Source organism: Schistocerca nitens, chromosome 6 (genome assembly GCF_023898315.1).
Source record: "Schistocerca nitens isolate TAMUIC-IGC-003100 chromosome 6, iqSchNite1.1, whole genome shotgun sequence".
NCBI lineage: Eukaryota > Metazoa > Arthropoda > Insecta > Orthoptera > Acrididae > Schistocerca > Schistocerca nitens.
This window is the reverse complement of record NC_064619.1, coordinates 472,076,032-472,098,725: the sequence shown is the minus strand read 5'-3', so window position 1 is coordinate 472,098,725 and position 22,694 is coordinate 472,076,032. Positions and strand designations below refer to the sequence as shown.

The following is a 22,694-nucleotide window of genomic DNA, read 5'->3' as shown; positions in this document are numbered from 1 at the left end:
AGCTAATCTGACAAACGCACGGTGTCGATGTTAACTCCACGACATCGGCAACTACAACTAAATTGGTCTCGTGACCATCGGCACTGGACATTGGCGCAGTCGCAGTGCGTTGTATGGTCTGATTAATCTCGGTACTTTCTTTATCTTGCCGATGGGAGGGCGAGAATCCGTCTCTCGTAGGGCAACAGCTCCTTGACGCCTGTACTGTTAGATGGAGACAAACTGAACGCGGCTCCATTATGCTCTGGGGAACATCCATGGGACCAGTAGAGCTTGTGCAAGGTACCATGACGGCCAAGGATTACCGTGTACTGATTGCAGACCAGGGACACCCCTTCATGACGATCGCGTTTCCCGATGGCAGTGGCAATTTTCAACAAGAGAAGGTGACATGTCACATGGCCAGGAATCTGATGGAGTGGAGTGTGTGGAGCGGTTCGACGAACACAGTCCTGAATTCCAGTTGATGTGTTGGCCCTCCCAACCCGATCGAAGACATCTCGGAATGCGGCGTCACAGCTCATCGCACCCCTCCCCGTAATATACGGTGACTTGTGTGTGCAGATGTGGTCTCACCCCCTCCAGCGACCTGCCAAAGCCTCATTTCATCCATACCACGATACGTCGCCGTTGATATCCGTCCCAGAGGTGGACATACCGGCTATTAGGTAGATGGTCATAATGTTCTGGCTGATCAGTGTAGTTTCTACGTACAAGTATAGACCGTCGTTAATGAGTGAGCACTGTATGCTGAGGGCGACAAATGTTGATTACATTTTAATTGCTGCGTGTGTAGGGCCGTATTACATGTGGCTCACTGAGTTGAATAGTAAATTTTGGGATTATAGCGACTAATATATTATCCTTCGAAGCAGAGATTTTGTAGTCAGTGTAGTCTTTTGAGTGTTATCATTATTGTCAATGATTTTGCTCTTAAACTTCATACACAAATTTTGAATGAGAAGTCCAGTGTATTCCTAATTTTTCCATTCGTGTACCATTGGCACAACAGTTTTTTTATTACTATTATTGCTTATATTCATTTTGTTACACGAATAAAAATAAGAAGTAGGAATTACTCACTTCTAACTTAAACTTTCATTGACGAACAGATAATGGCAGTTAGGACTCGCATTGGAGAGAAAATCAAAAGAGTTTTATTCGTAAGGAACCATTCTCGCGTTTGCCATAATCTACTTAGAGAAGCCATCAACCCCTTCATCTAGGTGGTCGAAAGAGAACTTCAACCACCGTCATGCGAGTCCCCTGCATTACCACAACGCCGCCTGTTGCAAATAAAAGAAATAACGAGACGTGCTATATCATTAATCCAAAGATTTATTGGATCGGTAACTGTGGTTTCAGGTGGTATTCGCCACGATATCGCCGTCGAACAGTTTAGCAGCCAGACGGTCTTCACCAGATGTCGCGTTGATGGCCACGCGTCCACACGTCCAGCGTCTAACATGGCGGCTCTCAAGAGCTGCGCGGTGTGATGTACAGACCTCCAAGGTGGGAGCGGAGGACACTGGAGTGATCTGCCGACAAACATAAATTTCAAAATTAAAAACGTCACCCTATTATGGTGGGTTGACATGACATCTGTAAAGAAAAGTGCTAAATTATCGTAGGACCCCATCGTAATAAATGGTCGTTTTCTGTATCCATAGAAGCGGTGTTTCAATCGCCCCATCTCATGAACCCTAGAACACTAATTATCGCAAATATGAAAACTACCGACAGTGAATGTTTGCCTGTATACTCGTCCCGGAGTGCGGTCTACTGTGGTCAAATGCTCTACAGAATTATTGCATCATAATGGTAGATAGTTGTTACAAGTATCAGAATATTTTAGAGTTAGTCGATACCTCACGCAGATTGATGTATTATTCTTACCTGTACTATACTCATTAAGGAACGGAGGGAATTCAGGCTGTGAGCAAAGGCATCAATATCAAATTACTAGAATTTCTTAAAACAAGTTGTGCAAATGTTCATTTCAAATTAGGAGAGCTTCGTGGATAATTACGCGACAGAAAAATAAACGATTATGCAGTATAAAAAATAGGATCAAAGAACCAAGTATAATCATGGGACGCTGAAACTTAAGCTGTGCTGTAAACTTGATAACTGTTTTATGGGCCGGAGATGACACAGGAGAATGTTTTTTGAACGGCTGTACATGATGTGAATGCGTAGTAAACCATATTGTACCACTGATTCTTGAGTTTAAGTGTATCCTACCTATACTGGAGCAAAACGAAATGTATGTCACGAAAGGACTACATATCTGAACACAATTCACAACTGGCATAAAAAAAAGAGCAGACTATGGGTACTGACAAAGTTTATGGGGCTACCAAGAACTTTGTAGCCATGGGGATGTATCTAAGCTGATATTATTTCAGTTATATTTAAAATCATAAAACTGTAGACTAGAGAAAACATGAAGATTCCCTATGTCAAGGGAGTTACCATGTGGTCAAGAAACGAGAAATACACTTAGAAACCAAAATCTGTAGTTCTCTACCAAAATCGAAGTACCACTCACCGTAACAGCACGGCTTCAATCCTCCTCCTGCAGCCGTTTCTGCAGCAACTGCACAAAGAAAGCGTCCAACGTGAACTGACGGTCCTGCTGGAAAAAATGGCTTTGAGCACTATGGGACTTAACTTCTGAAGTCATCAGTCCCCTAGAACTTAGAAGTACTTACACCTAACTAACCAAAGGACATCACACACGTCCATGCCCGAGGCAGGATTCGAACCTGCGACCGTAGTAGTCACGCGGTTCAGGACTGAAGAGCTTAGAACCGCACGGCTTCCTGTTGGAAAAGATCTTATTACTTTCATGTTATGTAACACGTTAAGTGATTCCGGATTTGTACTGGTTCCTCTCATAGAAAAGTGTAACGAATTGTAACATTTATCCTAAGTTAGCAGGATACAGATATCGATATTAAGAATATAATAATTCAATTTACTATCCAACTAACTTAATTCGTTTCACTTCTCAGCAACTATTCATACTTAGAAATAACGAATATCACATTATCTTTAACACTATTTTGGTACGACTGGTTAATGCTGTGCTTCTGAGGTTATGCCGTGTTGTTATTCCTGCTTTATGGTCAACATTTCAACAACTGACGGAGCCATATCCCTCAGGTCGTGTGACGATCCCTGACTGGTTTCAGTCCAAGCACCGAATACACATTACCGCAAAGTTCGCCGCACGTGAAGTTAATCACTGGGACGTCAGTGGAAGTATTGATCACAAAATAAACACAACAATTCAGCCTAATACCCGGAAGCAGAGCAGTAACTAGTATCATATTCGAGAGTAAGTTATCATGTAGTGAGAAAACGAAAAATTCACTTTGAAACCAAATGCTAGTATTTTTTCTACTGTTGTAATTTACACTCACCATAACTGAAAGAACTTCTTTCTCTTCTTGCAGACGCTTCTGCAGTATCTCCTCAAAAAACGAGTCCAGGGTGAACAGACGTTCCTCTTGGAAAAGAACTTATTAGTTCGATGAGAGGTAGAGTATGTTTAGTAATTCAGAGATAGCGCTAGTTCTGTACACAGATATGTGTTGTAAAGTATTACATTTATTTCGAACTTTTGGCCTAGAGTTAGTGCTAGTGTGAATTCACTTATAGCCTGTAGTATCAGTTAGAATTCCGTTCTTCCGACATTCACTACCATTGTCCTACGTACGATGAGTTAATCTGGAATGACAGAGGCCTACAATGTAACTACTTAAGCCACTGTCTTTTATTACGAGCTCCTCCTTGTTCTTCCTCTGGAAAGGAAGGTAAATGGGACTATACAAAGTTTTGCTAACAATTCCTGTTTCTCTGTCCTCTGACTCCACATGTCCTCTGGTCAGTCTCATATTAACCATGTTCAACAGCTAACTGGATGAGCAACCAGATGGTCTACAACGTCGTCTTCAACGGGTCGCTCGTGTTGGTAGCATATAAAGTGAACCTCTGCTCCTAAAATATTTTTCAGCATACTTCTCTTCCACTTGAGAGAGGTGTTACCATTCTGAAGCCTTTCACATTGTCATTTGTTCAGTTAGCAAATAGCACACCTAATTTCCCGGAATGATAAATGATTTGGTTAGAATCAACTGTCCATGTCTTACGTCAGTGTTACATTTAATGGGCCTCAATACAGTTGCCAGAATTGTTTAATCAGCATTCAGGTTCGATTATCAAATTCGTCTTACCTAATGCGACAAGTCCGGATATAATGTGGTGATAACACGGAGGAGAGGAGCTAGGCCCAGTGGGATCTGGGTGAAAGAGCCAGCAGACCTGTAGCGAAGGAGGCCTGCAGGAACACAGCGGTACACAGTGTTAAATTACCCTGGAGGTCAGAGAACATACGACTGCGGAAGATGGTGTGAATGGCCAAGCATCCGGCAAAGTCTCACTTCATACACTTCGCTTTTACACGGTCGAGTCACCCTGCAGGTCACAGAATATACGACTTTGACATGATGAAGTCACCCTGTCTCTCATCCGAATAGGACACGTATCTAATGGTTTCATAATCATGTTAAACGAGCACTAGGTCGGTTACGCATGTGGTTTTAGAATTCTTATACTCCATAAGTTATGACACTTTATCTTTTGATGCGAAGGCAGAAGTAAATTAATGAGGACTCCATCTCTTTTTTTACTTGAAGTCGAGACGACTGACATAACACTGGTAAGCTAGAAAGCAATATTCTAGTCGTTGTACTATGTCTCTCACCAGTGGTGAAATGTAACGTATTTCCATACCATCTAATACCAATTTTGTCTTGTATTTTGTAGCCTTTGATAACGACGGAAAGTCGAGATGCGTAATGTGTTTTTGGAAATAAAAAAATGTGGTCAAGACATAAAAAAGTTATTAAAGCACTTTCTCTATTAGTATGCTGTAAGTAATCTAATATCAATCACGTTTCTTCCATTTCATGATGCAAAAACCAAACCAGTCTTTCCTGTACCACAACGTGGCGCTTTGAATTAAAATATCAGTTAATTTTAACTGCATCGTTCGCTATTTGCATTTACACCAATGTGAGTTTGTAACTATTAGCACCAGCTCAACTCATTCCTTGTGTAATTTGGTGGTGTCGAGAATCATGATTTAATGTCTCATTGACGGTATTGTGACAAATATTCATTAAAAAAACTGTTTCAGTTTATTTAAAAGTTTTATAGTTTTGCGACGCTTATTTGCCTGACAACAGTGATCTTATTTTTAAGTGGTTCACTCGTGCATCAATTTCCTGACTAGGTACGTTTAGTAAAAACCAGCGAATGTGTGTCATGAACTGGTTAGAATCCCGGAGCTCTCAGATTACAACTGTGGTTCGTTAAGTCCGGATGTGGAAACAATACATTCGCCACACCATTCATTGTATTACTCTCATTCTTCAAAAATATGCAACCAGATTTCCATGCATGGTCGGAGTAATTGCCTATTTTCTCGCTGATGTCATAAAATTTTATTTCAGTATCTGCACCAAGAGCTTGCACGCCACAAATCGCCTCAGTTACATCAGTCGCATTGTCACTGCACTGTCATTTTACTGAAGCAACTACTAAATTGGACTGTCAAGTTAAATTAAAAGTTTCAACCGCAGATTTTTGACACTGCATCTTTGTCCATCGAACTGCTTTTCTGATTCGTGATTTCGCTCTCTAGTTTATCGCTTTTAACCTGAAATTCTTCCGCCTTGCATCATGTTTTTGTGGTATTAAATCAGGTAGCTTAGGTTTTGTATGTCTTAATTAATCCTCTACCACCTGCAGTAGATAATTTTCTGTACCGATTTTTTAAATTTAATCTTTGAGGTAATTGAAATAATGTCTGTATTAGAGGTCTCCTAATACTACTTAGCATAAGAAGGTTACATAACCGTAATTATTACGACAAAAATCACATTACTGTTACGATTAATTTATCTAATTCCACAAGTTTCTGCAATTTCCACCAGTTTATAGTTGTTGATTATTCTTACCACTAATTTAGATTCAGTGTTCACCATACAATTTTTCATTCTGCACCCAGTTCATAAAAGTTCATCACACAACACTTGTAACCATCTTCAAAGACGTTTGGAATCCGCTGTCTATTTTTCCTATATCTCTATCCAACTTTGAAATTAGAGTTTGTTACGAGATTTTGCGAACAGACGTACTGTATAGCTGCTGTAATCTGTATCGGTTGGATATGATTAGTAAACTCCTCCCCTTTTATCACTGCTGAATATGATTCTGATATTTTCTTCTTAATGTGCGGGCTGCATAGGCAACGAGTGATCAAACCTAAGATGACGGTACGATACTGTTTGCCGGATTCAGAAAAGGTCTGTGGTGGCTGGCTATTGACAATCATGCCGGTAGATACCGAAAAAAGGTTCTGCCTAATTTCCGCAAGACATACAACCTGATAGTTATTAATTTTTTTTTGAAGAATATGTGCCACTAATATTCTAAGAGTTAGACACGGATACATACACTGACGTGACAAAAGTCATTGCATACCTCCTAACACCTTGTCGCAGCTTCTTTTGCCTGGTGTAGTGGAGTAACTCCACGTGCATTGGACTCAATAAGTCGTTGGAAGTCCATTGCAGAAATATTGAGCCAATCTGCCTCTATAGCCGTTCGTAACAGCAGAAGTTACCATTGTAGGATTGTGTGCGAGTAGTCTCTCGATTATGTCCCACAAATGTACGATAGGATTTATGTCGAGCAATGTGTACGCCCCAATCATTCGCCCGAACTGTTCAGAACGTTCTTCAAATCAATCGCCTGCTGTTGCATCAATATTACCTTTTAATGTAAGATCTTGTGTTACAATCGATGACTTTTCGCTACTGACGAAGAGATTGTTATATAAGGAGGGTGCAAGAGAAGAGTAGATGCACTATGTAGTCTCAACTTCAGCAAAATGTTTCAAATGGCTATGAGCACTATTGGACTTAACATCTCAGGTCATCAGTCCCCTAGAACTTAGAACTACTTAAACCTAACTAACCTAACGACATCACACACATCCATGCTCGAGGCAGGATTCGAACCTGCAACCGTAGCAGTCGCGCGGTTCCGGACTGAAGCACCTAGAACCGCTCGGCCACCGCGGCAGGCACCCTAATACTGAGCCACCACCAGCTTCCACTGTACCTTGTTGCAAACTTGGGTCCATGAACTCGTGGGGTCTGCGCCACACTCGAACCCTACCATCTGCTCTTACCAACCGAAATCGGGACTCACCTGACCAGGCCACGGTTTTCCAGTCATCTAGGGTCCAATCAATATGGTCACGAACACAGGCGAAGCGCTGCAGGCAATGCCGTCGCGTCGGTCTGCCGCCACAGCCCCTTAACGCCAAATTTCGCAGCACTGTTCTAATGTATACGTTCACACACTGATTTTTACTGTCATTTCGCAAATTGTTGCTTGTCGCTTAGCACTGACAACTCTACGCAAACGCCTTAGTTCTCTGTTATCCGTTATGAGATGTAATGACTGAAGTTTAGTCTTCTCAGCACACTCTTGACACTTTAGATCTCGCAATGTTGAATTCCCTAATGTTATCCGAAATATAATTTTCAATGCGTCTAGCACCAACTACCACTCCACGTTCAAAGTCAGTTAATTCCCGCAGAGCAGCCATACGATCGTCAGAAACCTTTTCACATTTGTTAATTGAGTAATAATGACAGCTCTGCCCGTGCAGTGCCGTTTTATATCTTGTGTATGCGATACTACCACCATCTGCATATATATGCATGTCCTTATCCATGTCTCTGACACCTCAGTCCAATATACTAGTATATTCTACACAACAAATGTGCCATGGCAGTTCGGCCGGCTGCCAAACACGAACAGCCTACTAGAGACGTATCTAACTGTTACTCCCTCTAATACAACAACTGTTACCCCATGGCGAGCTCAAAACCATTCTTAAGTTCAAAAGAGACAGAGATGTGTTCTTTCAAGTAACTCAACGGTATTTAATTTAAAAAAAGTGATAGAAATCGCACAGAACTTTTTTTTTTTTTTCTTCAATGCAGTCTCGAAACTTCTTGGACTGAGGCGATAGTTTGCGAGACGGAATGAACAGATGCGAATCGTCTACGCTAAATATTTCTTTTTAGATCGTTTCAAACACTGACGATGGATTGATATATTTTTTGTGCAATGTACAATCATACGCGCTGCTTAGGTTATCCATCAGGCACGTTGACAGTGGTGAATGTCATGTCACAAGTGCTTACCACTCTGTCTGCTTGTCACTTTAATTATAGGCTGCTGGCCGCAGTGAAGACTTCAACCAGCGTAGTAAAATAACGTAACGATGAGACTCATCAACCTACCGTGCGTATGATATGGGGGACTGAGGTCTGGGGCAAGTTTGATCCAGGCATATCAAAATCACTTCGATTAGTAGCGCAGGAATAATTTCAGGACGGGTTAGAGTGTGCTTTATTTCCCAGATTGATTGCTTCAAATATAGACGATGTCTCCGCAGTTGTATAGGTTTCTAATGGTCATGATAAATCGAAATTTAGAAGCCGATAGTGACGCATAAGTTATGAAACGTCTGTTTTATAGAACAAGATAATTTCATACATCTTGTTTATTAGTAAACTGTCTATATTAGCAGCTGTGACCTAGTAAGTAATCGTGAAAAGAACTAAAAGAGGTTACGTGGATAAATACATCTACTCACTCTATAAGAAATGACTGCTACTAAAACTACATTTTTGATCACTATTACCTGTTACAGACGTGTGGAGCTTTATCTCAGATGTGTGTGCTGAGCTGAGACGAGACACATGTATCACTATGCTCACACCGCGCCGTTTTCAACTAGTGGGCACGGAACGTGATGAGACAGAACTTCAACCTAGCGAAATACGCGGAGGCAAAAAATGTTCAAATGTGTGTGAAATCTTATGGGACTTAACTGCTAAGGTCATCATTCTCTATGCTTACACACTACGTAAACTAAATTATCCTAAGAACAAACACACACACCCACACCCGAGCGAGGACTCGAACGTCCGCCGGGACCAGCCGTACGTGGAGGCGTTCAAAGTACATTGTTCTGCAAAACTGCAGGACGGTATAGGTAAAGTAACATAACGTATTAACCACTCAGTGGAAATGTATGAAGGTGCAGGACTGTGTTCGCAGGTCTCTTCCTGTCGTGCACAGATACACTGAGGTCACCTAGCGTGACGTTAAAGTGTGACTATGGAGCCTAATGCGGCTACCTCCCCTCCCTCCGCACCTTACACGACACAACTGAAAGACGAGAAACGACACTGTGTGTCAACCAGTGAGCAGTTACTGTGCAAGGCAGTGGTGTTCTTCAGCACAACGTGGCTCAGAGACAATATCTGTATGACTACACACGAGAAAGAACCATAAGCAAAGTGAAAGAAGAACGAACTGTGACGAGTGTAGCCCATGGATTTGGTATTACTCACAGCGCTGTTTCGCTTGGGAATGAGCGTACCGAACCACTACTGACAGAACCACAGGAAGTATTTTACCACGGTCAAATACAGCAGCAGATGACCGCTTCATTGTGTAATGTGCAAGTAAGGAGCCATGTCAAACAGCGGGTGCAGTTGTAACCACATTCAACTGGACTGATATGGACAAAATCCCACTATGTTCTATTGCACAGCGACTGCATGGGGGTGGTGTGTTTGCCCGACAACCAGCATGTTGTGTTCCGTTGACACGAACGCACCGGCGGCACCATGTGCGATGGCGCCAAGTCCATAGGGACTGGACCGACGCTCAGTGCGCTGGCGAGCTCATCTACAATGAGAGCAGGTTCAGTCTGAGTAGTAATTCTGCACACACTCTCATACTGCGACATATGGGACTATGCAGTGCACCGAGGAACTTTGTCGAACGTGATGGATTGGAATACAGGTATTAAGGTGTGCGGAGGCATGATGTTGCATCAGCTTACTGACCTCGAAATATTTTGTCATGGTATACTCACCGGCAACGCTATAGTGACACTGTACTCCTTCCCGGTGTGAATCTTTTCAGGGATGCATTCGGCTGACTACATTTTCATTGATGGACAATGCGGCAACTGCATCGAACTGCACCGGTGGAGGAGCTCTTGGAATGAGAGGATATTCGGCGAATGAACTGATCTGCCCGTTCCTCCGTCTTAAGTGGCATCGAGCACGTGTGGGATGAGATGGTGAGGCGTACTGTTGCACGTCCGCAGGCACCAACGACCATTCAGCTGTTTTGTCTGCGTTGGTCGAATATGGGAACATGACTGCATGTTGCTGTCCATGTTGAGTACAGGAACATTCTACCACAAGAAAGTCTTACCATCCTCATGTGGAACATGACTGCATGTTGCTGGCTGTGTTGAGTATTGGAACATCCTACCACAAGAACGTCTTACCATCCTCGTGCGCAACATGGCTGCGTGTTGCTGTCTGTGTTGAGTATTGGAACATCCTACCACAAGAACGTCTTATCCATCCTCATGTGCAACATGACTGTATGTTGCTGTCTGTGTGGAGTACTGGAACATCCTACCACAAGAAAGCCTTACCATCCTCGAGTGCAACATGGCTGCGTGTTGCTGTCCGTGCTGAGTATTGGAACATCCTACCACAAGAACGTCTTACCATCCTGGAGCGCAACATGGCTGCGCGTTGCTGACCATGTTCAGTATTGGAACATCCTACCACAAGAACGTCTTACCATCCTGGAGCGCAACATGGCTGCGCGTTGCTGTCCGTGTTTAGTATTGGCACATCCTACCACAGGAACGTCTTACCATCCTCATGTGCAACATGACTGTATGTTTTTGTCTGTGTTGAGTACTGGAACATCCTACCACAAAAAAGTGTTACCATCCTCAAGTGCAACAAGGTTGCGTGTTGCTGTCCGTGTTAATCATACACACTACTAAAAAGCTTGTTCCGTCTTTTGTAATGTCCAAGGGACCACCAGAAATCGCGGAAACTCCATTGTAATTATTGCCTTTGAATAACAGTGCCATTTCTGTACACCTCATTCCATGTTTTTTACAGTTCCCTTCTGTACTATACTGTACCTGTGATTTCTATGTGTGGTCGAATATTCAGCGAGATTTGTCACTTGGTAGCGACGCATCATGTGGAAGTTACTTTCGTCCATAAGTTTGAGCAACGGGTTACTCACAAACCGCCCTAGACGATTCTCACTTTACAAGGAATGTATTCGCAGTTGCGAATGTCGACAACCATTAGCTGTATAATTGAATGACGACTGTAGGAATCTCTCCCTGACCGGAGCTCGAACCCGGATTTCATGATTATCGCGACCGGCCGCCTCACCATTTGGCTATCCGAGAACTACTCATGGCCAGGCCCAAATCTCCCTCCACGTATCGTCAACCACATGTCTAAATCCCGAACTCGTACATTTACTATGTATAATCCAGTACGTGGGAGACATTTTACTTGAATGTCGCTTGCTCGGTATCGGCGGATAAATACGATATTGCAGTGCAAGTTTTATTCCGAATTACGATGCAAATACAAGAACTGATGGGACTACAGCCGTTATGAAATACATGAAATCTACTTGCTGTATATACCCGGCAACAAACGGGTTCAATGACTGCCTGAAACGTCAAGACGTATTCATTTCAAATACTCGTTTTATTATTGAAGCTTTATACACACTTCCTACCAGGTAGCCATGATCGCTAACAGCATTATGACCTAATATAGTAAGAACGTAACGGACTGTTCGCAATAAGCTCCTGATCCGGCTATACAGCCGGCGGCAATAAACATCATGGAAGTAGATCCCTGCCACAAACAACGATGGACAGGATATATCATTTACTTGCCTAGCAGGGTCACACGTCATCACTCCGTTTGACAGCACTTTACAAACCATGGAAAAGTCTGCGCAATTTGAGCGAACCATTGCTTCTACATCTGCACTTAAGCTACGTTATGTTGTGTGGCAGAGGGTACTTTTGGTACATAATTTTCTAGTTGTGATCATTTCGAGAATCTTCTCCAGGAGAAAATAATGTTACGCCCGGCTCTTCTTGGAAGCGCATTCTCTAAATTTCCAGCAGTGAACCTCTCCGCGATGCTCAACACCTCTTTTACAGCGCCTGTGATTGGTGTTTATTGAGTATTTCGGTAACGCTCTCGCTTACCAACGACCCCATGATGAAACACGTGACTCTTCATCGCATCTTCTGTCCGTCTTCTAGTAATCCTACCTGACAATCGTCCAAGATTGATGACAAACACACAAGCAATTGCCGAACGAGTGTTTGGAAAGCCACTTCTCTTGTGGATGATGTAATTCTCTTCGAACTGTTCCAGTACATCTTTGTGGTCTTGCCTCTTTAGTCCGCATAGGATGGACATTCTAAGGCATTTTCAGGTTGTTATTGTACCTAATGTTTTATCGTCAATCTGTTCACTCCATGCCCGTACAATACGTTACATTTACTAACGTTTAGTGTCAACTAAACCAATCGTCACTGCTTGCAGATCTTCCTGCATTTCCATTCAGTAGTCTGGCGTTTCATCCTTCCTGTAGACAAGAGCATCGTCTGCAAACAGACGCGTGGAGCTTTTGACGTTATCCGCAACGTCATTTACACAGAGAGTATTGCAAACATTAATAGCCCTGTAGAAGCCCTTTGGCTTACGCCTAAAATTACCTTTACACATAGAGATTCTTTTCCTCTTAAGTTGCTCTTTTTGATTTCTGTTTACTAGAATGTCCTGAAACCAGTCATCTGGTCTGCTACTCGGTAAGCTTGCACTTCGCTTGTGGTTCGCAGAGATTTTTCTATGGTGTTTACTGGAAGATGGTCTACAAAGTCTCAGGCGAATAACATATATGGTTTAATAATGAATAAAAAAATAACTGCTCTACGTAAATACACTCACCTTACGATGAATGGTTGCACGAAAAATCCATTCTCCGCTCAATAAGAGCAGAGAGTCTATCAATGAAGCAAATCACTGAATTTTATGATTCTGCCTGCTAAGTCGTTCTCGATAGACAGCGCTGCTATTGCTATTAACAGTTAGCTATTGATTCATAGTATTTCGCAGATATAGCTTTTATTCTCTTCAGGGTGGAGGAAGATCGCTCCGTGTCAGACGAAGTCGCCGGTGTTGTAACAATGATTTCAGGAGTTCCTTTGTTTGACTAAAACGTATCTGCAAATTATTTTCGAACAGTAATTGCAGAAATTTCTAAACTCATTCCTCATGTTTAGTATCTGAAGTTCTGTTCTAAGATTATTGCATTGAAGGATGGGATATATTTTGCAAGACCTCAGCAGCAATGTTTGCAGAAATTATTTGCTTACCAAATACACTTTTCAGAATTAAATTAGTTTCCCAGTGACGAGATATCCGGTAAATTCAAAGCTTTCAGCAACTTGAGCGATAATTTGATCTCACACTTCTTTTAAAATAACAGTTTTTGGAATTCGTTGTCCTGTCTCCACCTCTTCGCAGGATGGAGCGGCTCTGTGCACGTCGAAATCATGTCAGAGATGTTACCTTGGGTATATTTTTGCAATGTTCTACTCCTTGTTGTACACTTTGTGGGTCAACTACTCATTTTTGTAATTGTCAGTACAAAGCAACGTTGGCACAGTATGATTGTAAATACAGGCAAATAAAATTGAAAAGCTGTGAGTGCCTTAATTTCAGACGGAGATCTGTTGTTTAAGTAATTATAGTGATTCGTCGTGATGGAAGCTCGGTTTCCTCCAGGCATTCTACGAGACACTATTTTCATACACAATTGCACAGTTCTTGATATAAAATTCGACCGCGTGTTGGAAACATGAAGGACTTCCCAGCTCACTATCTCAATTAGCACAGTTATTCGCTGTGAAGAACTATGGGTAAATCTACGAATATCACTATGGCTAAGAAATAATTCTAACGTCCATATTCTGACTCTTCGCTTAGGTTACAATGAGTTCCGATTTACCGGCATAACTATGAACAATATAGGCTGGTTCAAAATGTTCATTGAGAAGAGTCTGAACACCTGAACGACGACCACACCAAACACTTGATCGATTGTAGCTCTGAGAAATAACTTTATTTGGATTATCCACAGAAGGCAGCGAAGTTTCGCTAAGCGATTTAGATCCTTTTCACGAGGCGTGAGGTAAATGTAAAACCCTGCTACAGGTTTACCCTCAGAGAAAACATATCTTATTACTATGAGTAACAGTGTCATCGTTTAAATGTCATTGTGTTATCTGCGATAGCTGCTGAGAGAATCAGTAACAGCAACTATCTTTTTAATACGCTCATGGTATACGTGCAGCATACAAGAAAGAATCAACTTTTGAATATGTTTACAAGTGACTTTGAAAACAGTAGCCTTCGAAAGACGATCGCTAAGCACGGTATCATATTCAGCAATAAAATCTAGATGAAATCTAGCAAACGGCGGGAAATTCCTGGATTTGATGAGTCACTGCATCAGTACAGTCTACGAAATGCGAGCTAGGAAACACCAAAAATTACAATAGACCACGCAGTTTTAGAGATTGTGTAACCATATTTGCGAATTTGATCATTATGTCTTTCAATTGGTTGCCTACAAACACTATCCAGTTATTGCGTAATACGCCGTTTCCCTAAAACAGTGTGTTCTAGTTCTGCAGTCTTTTTTTTCCAGAAATTTCTGTTATCATCAACGCCTTGTAGCATCCAAATCATTTCGCATCCAGCATTTTCTTTTGCAAACAACTATCACGGAAAACAATCTCATTTATTTGTGATATCACATGCAGATACCCAATTTACTTTCTCGTACATTCTTAGTATTTCTGTATTTTTGTTCTTAGTTTCCTTGATTAACTTGATTTTCGGCGTCTGTCTCCATAAGTCCTTGACACAGAGCTTATATTCAAGCAAAGGTGAAACAAAGGTTTCCCTAAATCTCTGGAATGGAAAATTACACATATGATTTCTAATTGTAGACACTGCACGTCTGATAACTTACGCCTACAAACTTACCACTGCACATCGAATCTTCCCGCGTGATAAACAGTTAACGCTGATCAAATATTTCTTATTTAAGTGCAACAAAAACGAGACAACTCCTGCCTGTCGTCGCTGACTAGAATCCTGCTGTTACATTAGTTTCAGAAATACCATTGCCCACAGGGATCAATCACAAAACAGATGTCACAAGTTAGGGAAATGTCACATTGGAGGAACTACTGGGGAGGAAAAGGTACCGTTGTTCCGTGAGGTTCAACGGTAGGAGGGTCATGGTGGACACAAGGCGGAGAGTTCCTCCAGTGCTGAGGACAGGAGACACCTACTGCTCCCTCTCCCTTCGCCACCCCTCGGTGACAAACTAAGCGGTTGGAAGGCGGTCTTCGTTGGTGCAGAGCCAGATTTTGCGCATGCGCCGAACGGAGCAAGTGAGAGCTGCCCATTAGTTTCAAGGATGACTGTGTACGTCGTCGGAGGCTTTCATTATATAACTAAATAATTATCTGTCGTAGAGGCCGGAGAATGGATGATTTTAAATTCTAAATCTACATGCACGTAAAATTCTATTAGTTGAATATATCTGTGGGGTCCACTGCTCCATTCGTCACAGTACGAACCGCCACTGGCTCGTACTTCGTTCACTAAACAAGAGTGCGACAGTGCGTAATCAAGGATAACAGCATTAGCCCGGGTCCCATTCACTTCTGCTCTGGATCTTATGGATGACGATAACGAATTGAATATCGTTGGATGTCTGTCTGTGGAACCCATAATGATTTTTGTAGAATATCTTCCTCGATCTCGAAGAGGGTCGTAATGCGTCATCGTAAAACATGTTCCACATTTCTAGAACGGAACGCCATCAGTGATACAGGCCAATAACTATGTGTGTTTTGTTGGCAACTAGGTTGACGTGCCCTTTTATCTAGTCGCTTAGCACCTTTCACTGCGCCAGCTTCTTACGAGAAGGTGCTGATAAAAGAGGAGCTGAATGTATTCCTGTATGTGACTTCCGTTCAAGAAGCACAAGAAATCTGCATGCAGTAAAGGTAGTCTATGGCTGCCCACACATAACTTCTCATCGCTCTGCACTGTAGTAAGGAACTAGTTCGATGGGGAAGCTTATACTAGAAGTGAGCATTTATGTTAGACTGGAAAAGTTAATTTGGGCTATTGTTTCTTGAATTATTCACTTATTAGTAAGTTGGTAACACCACGAATGATTTGAGAAACAGCAGCATTTTGCCCAGCGAAAAAGCCACAAAATTCTAGCGCTAAGTGTCGTGAGGTGAGTACAGATAGGAAATTATTCGTACATAGCCTTCCGATAACATGTAACCAAAGCGAAAACTAAGAGAGTCACAAAAATTGCATGGCTCGCCCTATGGGTTTCAGCGGGACATATATTTATCATCAGATGCATCCCTTCCTACAAACATGGAGATGTCTATCGCCAGCAGGTTGAAACGGAATAGTGAATCAGCTGCAAAGACTGGTGGTTGTTTCAGGTGACAAACTTCTGTCGGCACGAGAGAAGCATCAGCAGTCATTGCAGTGCCGAGCTGCAGAATTAAAAGTAAAATAAACTGATTTGGGAAAGACAGATTGCTGGCGATATGACAAACAGTAATTGGCTCAACCTGAGACTTCGATATCGCCTGTCAGGCTTGAGCTGTGATGTACTGGTGTTGTGACGGGTGACGTCGTACGTGTGCGGAGCGTTGTTTTGTTTTCCTTAGGGGGCGCTGGTAGTGTCAGCATATGCTATGTTTGTTGTTTGTATTACATTAATAGAGACCGTTTCAGTTTTTGATGGAGTGCGGATACTATTGAATACACAAGTTTGGTTACTTAAGAGAAATATGAGTTTACGCAGTACTCCGCTTACGCTCCTAATCGACTAGAGTTTAAACGTTATCTTTGGTTGTCTTGGTAACGTGAGTACACAGTGATTATAATTTACGAGAACTTCGACACATATTTTTTCAAATGTGACCCAGCATGTAATGGAATGAAATCAATAACTTAGTGAACAGTAATAGTAATATCACTGAAATAAGGAAAGCTGATATTTCGAAAATTACCTAAAACGTAAGTCTTCAGAAAATTATTGTAAATGAAGGCCAGTTATTGTAACGTACAGTGAGAAGAACGCCATGTCAGTAATTGAAATTAATGTACAAGGTGTACCAGAATTTGTTCATTTGCATAGACGACAGAATAAAGTGGCCAGATCCAGGTTAGTGGGTACCAACTCACCACTATGTGGTACCTGAAGTATTCACGAGTGGTTTTCAGGGATTCTGCGATTTTCTGTTGAACTATATTGGTGAATACATGTTACTGCGTTTTGTCCATTTCTGCAATTTATTGCTCTCTGTATCGATACTGGTGATTATGACGTCTTGATAGCCATTTTTAAATCAAATTTGTGTTGCATTTTGAGGCTTGTGATGATGTCATTGGTCAAAGTGGACAGGTGTTACCGGAGGCTCTCGTTTACCCCAGTAATTCACCATATTTGTGACACAGTGTCGTACGTCTGGCCGGGACAGTGCGCTCCTGTTTGGCATTAGGACTGTACGTCAGTCTCAATTGACTTAACAGAAGACAGCTAAAAACAGGGGACTGACTGACACAGCGGCGACTGTCATCTCCAGACCACGTCACGGCCGGGCACAGCTGTTAATCATTTTAGTAAAGACGTAATGCGTTATTATGTCGCAGGTTGCCAATAATTTAACGTGTGAGGTAAATTTATCGGTTGAAATTCTCGAGCGATGTACTGTGGTGCTGTAACGATATAGAAGCTCACAGTTATTGCCCCAGATTTAAGCATACTTTTAAATTATATAGACAAACATCAGATCGCTCCATTTGGTCTTTTCCAAGGTCACCTGCAAGCAATAAATATCGAGAGCGTGGATGCCATGGCACCAGATATCGACTAGTTAGCTTGCGTTTACAGCGATGTAATAGTGAATACTGTCGGCAGTGCTCTACAGACGAGTGAGATGAAGCAAGTGCATTGTCGACTTGCTATACTCCCACCTGGGACGAATTACTTACGAGAGCGCATACTGTGGAAAGTGATTTAGACTTCGAAGGTAATTTCGTGAATTGTCGCCGGAAGACGTATGTGAAAATGTTTTTACAAAACGACCGACGATGATCTCCCGTTTTAGTTATACTGTATGAAATGTATAAAAGCACTTGGATGAGGAAAAACACGTACTTCGTTGGATGTCAGCTGACGATAGAACTGACTATTATTTTAGTCCCTTTATGGGTTAAAGAATATGCTTTAGAAATTACTACTACAGAAAGTGAATTAAATACAAATACTGTTGGCGATTACTGCGGTTTTTGTCATGAGGTGTGTTATGTGATACAGGCGAATTGTATTTATTTCAGTAGCTGCATGTTTACAATTTGCGGTTGGATAGCTTTCCTTGCAACACGTTCAGAGTTTCTCTGAGAGTATCCGACTACGGCAAATAGCAGTGCTCCAGAATGCAGTTGATTTGGAAATTACTCTATAATTCGGTATACTTTGACACTTGACTGCAAGACGTCTCAACAATACCTTTATTGTGAAGGAAATAGGAACTTTTTGTTTGAACAGCAGTTGTATATGACATAATTAACGAAGTACTATGAGAGCATAGTGTTGTTAAGTAACAATGCTGCAGGAGATCTTTTCAGATTCTAGTGAAGTAATAGAAATAAGTGTAGCCATCTGAAACTAAGACTGTATTTGAGTTGATTAATCCAAAGACGGATCGTTCTCAAGCAACACTGAATTGATCTCATGTAACGAGTTCTAAGAGCTGCCGAATAACAAATCTGTATCGAATCCACCTGAGACACCACAAAAGGGTAATGAATCGTTATATGAATAATTACAACAGCAATAGAGATGTGTGAACCATGACTTTGGTTTTAATTCAGCTACTTTACTGCACTTTCAATTGCTTTGCTGATTCTTGTGCCCATAGTAGCACTCCCATTAAAGTTAAACTTCCGCTTAAGTCTTCTTAAGTTTCCATTTCTATGTCGTTTCATTAGCCTTCAATTATCGTAAATCAACTGTTCAGAAATTTAAAGAACTTGAACATCTTCGGAATACTGGATACCTATGTTCGTCCATCCGTTGTTCAAATAGGGCATTCAGTACCTTTCAAATTCTGCTTCTTCGTGTGCTGTGTTATATTACCCTCACCAACTTCCATTTTTGAAGTAAGAGATCAGAGTCCTCCCGATAGGTTAGCCTCTTAGGTTAGACCGCACGTGTTTCGAGTTGAGCTTATTAAATTTTAAGAGTATCAAATAAATAATAAGCTAAAATTCGTCAGCTTATGTGTTCTGGTGGTAATATTTTTAGAAATTACGTTAAAGTGGTACGTACCTAGCACTCTACTCAACGAAACCACAAGAAAAAATAAATCTAGAAGCTGTATACCTAAGTTTTTGGAACTATACGGAAGAGAGATATTGAAATGTGCAAGTCAAATGGCATTCACGGTAAAAAAGGTGTATGGAGTATGAGAGAATGTATTCCGCAGTAGATAGTTTTGCTATGCCATAATTGTGGAAAAATATTTTCAGGTCTGCAAGACCTTAAGCACAGTGTTGCCAATAGCATTCTCAAAGTTAATTAGAAAATTGTGACGAATCAATTCACACTACGATACCGTTATCGAATTGCAAAATACCGACCGCATTTTAGGCAGAAGACTTACTTGCTTCACCTTACATTTTCTCCTTATTTGTAAACTATCAACTGCAGTAATGTATTGCCTAATAATTTTACGTTACATCGCTTTATTCTAGTTTTCTATGTTGTAGGTCGGGAGTTATTAGCTGCCAATTAGACTTTCTGTGTATTCTTTCTAGAGTTAGAAGCTACCATGAACTAAACTGTGCTTTATCATAGACATTAGAGAATATTCCATCTTTTATTACTGAATTTACATGTGTGTATCAAAAATGTTTCGCCTATACGTCCTAGGCATCTTGAAAGCTGTGTGATATAAAATATAATTCTAATCAGTTTTTCTCTATATAATGAAGCATAATCTTAGCTACAACTTACGAAAAGTGCTGTAAATAATAACAATATTATCCTGATATGTTCATATTTACTACGCAACAAACCATCACTATATGACGTTTGCTTCTATTGTGTTTGCGTTATTATTTCATGTAAAGTCCTTAGGAAGTTGGGAAGTAAATTCTTTATCATTGTTACCTAACGAAATATCTTAAAATTCCCAAAATATTCTTAATCTTTTTCATTATTTTTTATGGGACAAAATTTTTTCATATTGTAGTTAGCAATACAGCCATGAACGTTACGGAATACTCCAGACTGTAACAAAATCCTAACGTCAAGATGATCCAGACGTATATGCTACGCATCTGACTCGTGTCATAGCCCCCACATATCTTCCAAAAGGCTTTTCTTTACTTTTTGTGAAATAGAAATTTTTTTTTTAAATAAACAGCTGCCTCCTGTGATAGCATTTTCCTCTCTAACATTACTATAGTCATGAAGGTAAAATTTAACTTTATAACAAATCGTGGGGTATAGTGCCCACGATATAATCAGCAGTGGACATGAACTCTCTCTGAATTCTGAGTAGTTCTCAAGGTTGAGCATACGTTCGTAGCATTAACTCCGTCGTTTACTGGTATGACGTTGCATCCACATGCTAATCAACTTTTATTCGCCCAACGGAGTCCAATGAAATGGAGCATTACTGTGAAAACACTAAGGCTCTTCAGTTTATGTGTGGCTCTTGCAAAGCAACTCGTCACGCTCCTGTTACTAGCAGATGCTGTGTCCACGTACCTATCATATCATATTCACGTATGCTGATCAGCCAGACTATTATGACCACCGACCTACTGTCGATCAGTTCAGGCACAGGAGGGGAACACAGAGCTGAGTTCGAGTTGATGTGTTGGCCGTCCCATCTCGTCACAGCTGAACCCGATCGAATAAATCTGGGATGTGTTTCAACGTGGTGTCAAGCTCATTTCCCCCCACCATGGAATATCCTGGAATTAGGTGATATGTTTGTGCGGATGTGGTGCCAACTCTCTCCTGTGACCTACTAAGGCCCCATTGCAGCCATGCCGTGACACATCAACGCTTTTATCCGTGCCAAATGTTGACGTACTGGTTGTTAGGTAGGTGGTCATAATGTTCTGGCTGATCATTGTAGTACAAGTATAGACAGTCGTTATTGATTGAACGCTATCCAGCTGCTGAGGGCATCAAATGTTGATTACGTTTTAGTTCCTGTGTTATGTAGCGCTATATTACATGTGGCTCAGTGAGGTGAAGTGTAAATATCGAATTTACAGGAACTAATTTGTTATTCTTGAAGGCAGCGATTTTTAGTCACTCTAGTCTTTTAAGTATTATCCTTAGTGCTAATGATATTGTAGGTAAACTTAGCAAATTTTTAAAGGGTAGTCCGTGGGCTCCAAATATTTCCAGTGGTGAACCGTCAGCAGAAAGGTCCTGGATTTTTTTGTGTATTTTTTGTTTTCTTTTTTATTAGTTAATGTTGCTCACATCAGTTTCTTGGTGAAATAAAGATAAGAAGGAATTATTCGGGTCTAGCCCACCTCCATCGACGGAGGAGTAATGACAGATGGAGCTCGCATTGGGGACAAAATCGATCGAGTTTCAGTCCGAAGGAACCATCCATGTGTTTGCCTTAATCTACTAAGAGTCTAGATCTTGGTGGTCGGAAGAGAACTTGAACCGCCGTCAACCCGAATGCGAGTCCCCTGCATTACCACAACGTCGCCACTCCAAATAAAACAAATTATGAGACAATGTTATCTCAATAATCCGAAGGTTTATTGGATTAATAACTGTGGTTTCAGGTGTTATTGGCCACGGCATCTCGGTCGAACAGTTTGGCAGCCATACGGTTCTCTCCAGACGTCGTGTTGACGGCGACGCCTCCACACGTCCAGCGCCTGACATGGCGGCTCTCAAGGGCTGCTCGGTGTGAAGTACAGACCTCCATGGTGGGCGCGGAGGACACTGGAGTGATCTGATGACAGATATAGATTTCAAAATTAAAAACGTCACCCTATTATGGTGGGTTGATATGACATCTTTAAAGAAAAGTTCATTATCGTAGGACTGAATGCTAAAAATTAGTTTTCTGTATCTGTAGAAGGGATGTTTCTGTCGCCCCAACTCATCAGCACTAGGATACTAACTATCGCAAATACGAATTTATCCGTGAAAATTACCAGAAATGAATGTTTGCCTCCCTGAGTGTGGTCTATTGTGGTGAAATGCTCTACAAAATTGTTGTACCATGATGGTAGATAGTTGTTACAAGTGTCAGAATATTGTTTTTTAAAGGTTTCTGCAACATTTTAGGAAAAAATCACTTTTCTTTTTTATGTGTGTTGTGGCGTGTGAAAATTAGTTCCCGTCTTTCGCTATTTCCAGTACGACACCTGAGGAAACCGGTCGTGTGAAAATAAATAAATTTAACACTGAAACGTTATTTTCAACCTCTGCTTTCTGAGATAGTCGATATCCCGAGCCGACTGATGTATTATCCTGAACTGAGTTAGACTCATTAAGGA

At 41.3% G+C, this 22,694-nt stretch overlaps 1 long non-coding RNA gene across 4 annotated transcripts in view; it reads left to right on the top strand.

The window, feature by feature from the left end:
* Positions 1 to 22,394, top strand: part of LOC126263059 (uncharacterized) — a 498,584-nt gene extending 476,190 nt beyond the window's left edge. For 3 of the 4 annotated variants that reach the window (XR_007546809.1, XR_007546811.1, XR_007546812.1), the window contains exon 3: positions 21,972 to 22,394. This is a non-coding gene — a long non-coding RNA (uncharacterized LOC126263059). Of the gene's footprint in view, positions 1 to 3,461; positions 3,546 to 21,971 lie in introns of all 4 variants that reach the window. The other variant, XR_007546810.1, reaches the window with a different exon arrangement.
* The last annotated feature ends 300 nt before the right edge of the window (positions 22,395 to 22,694 follow it).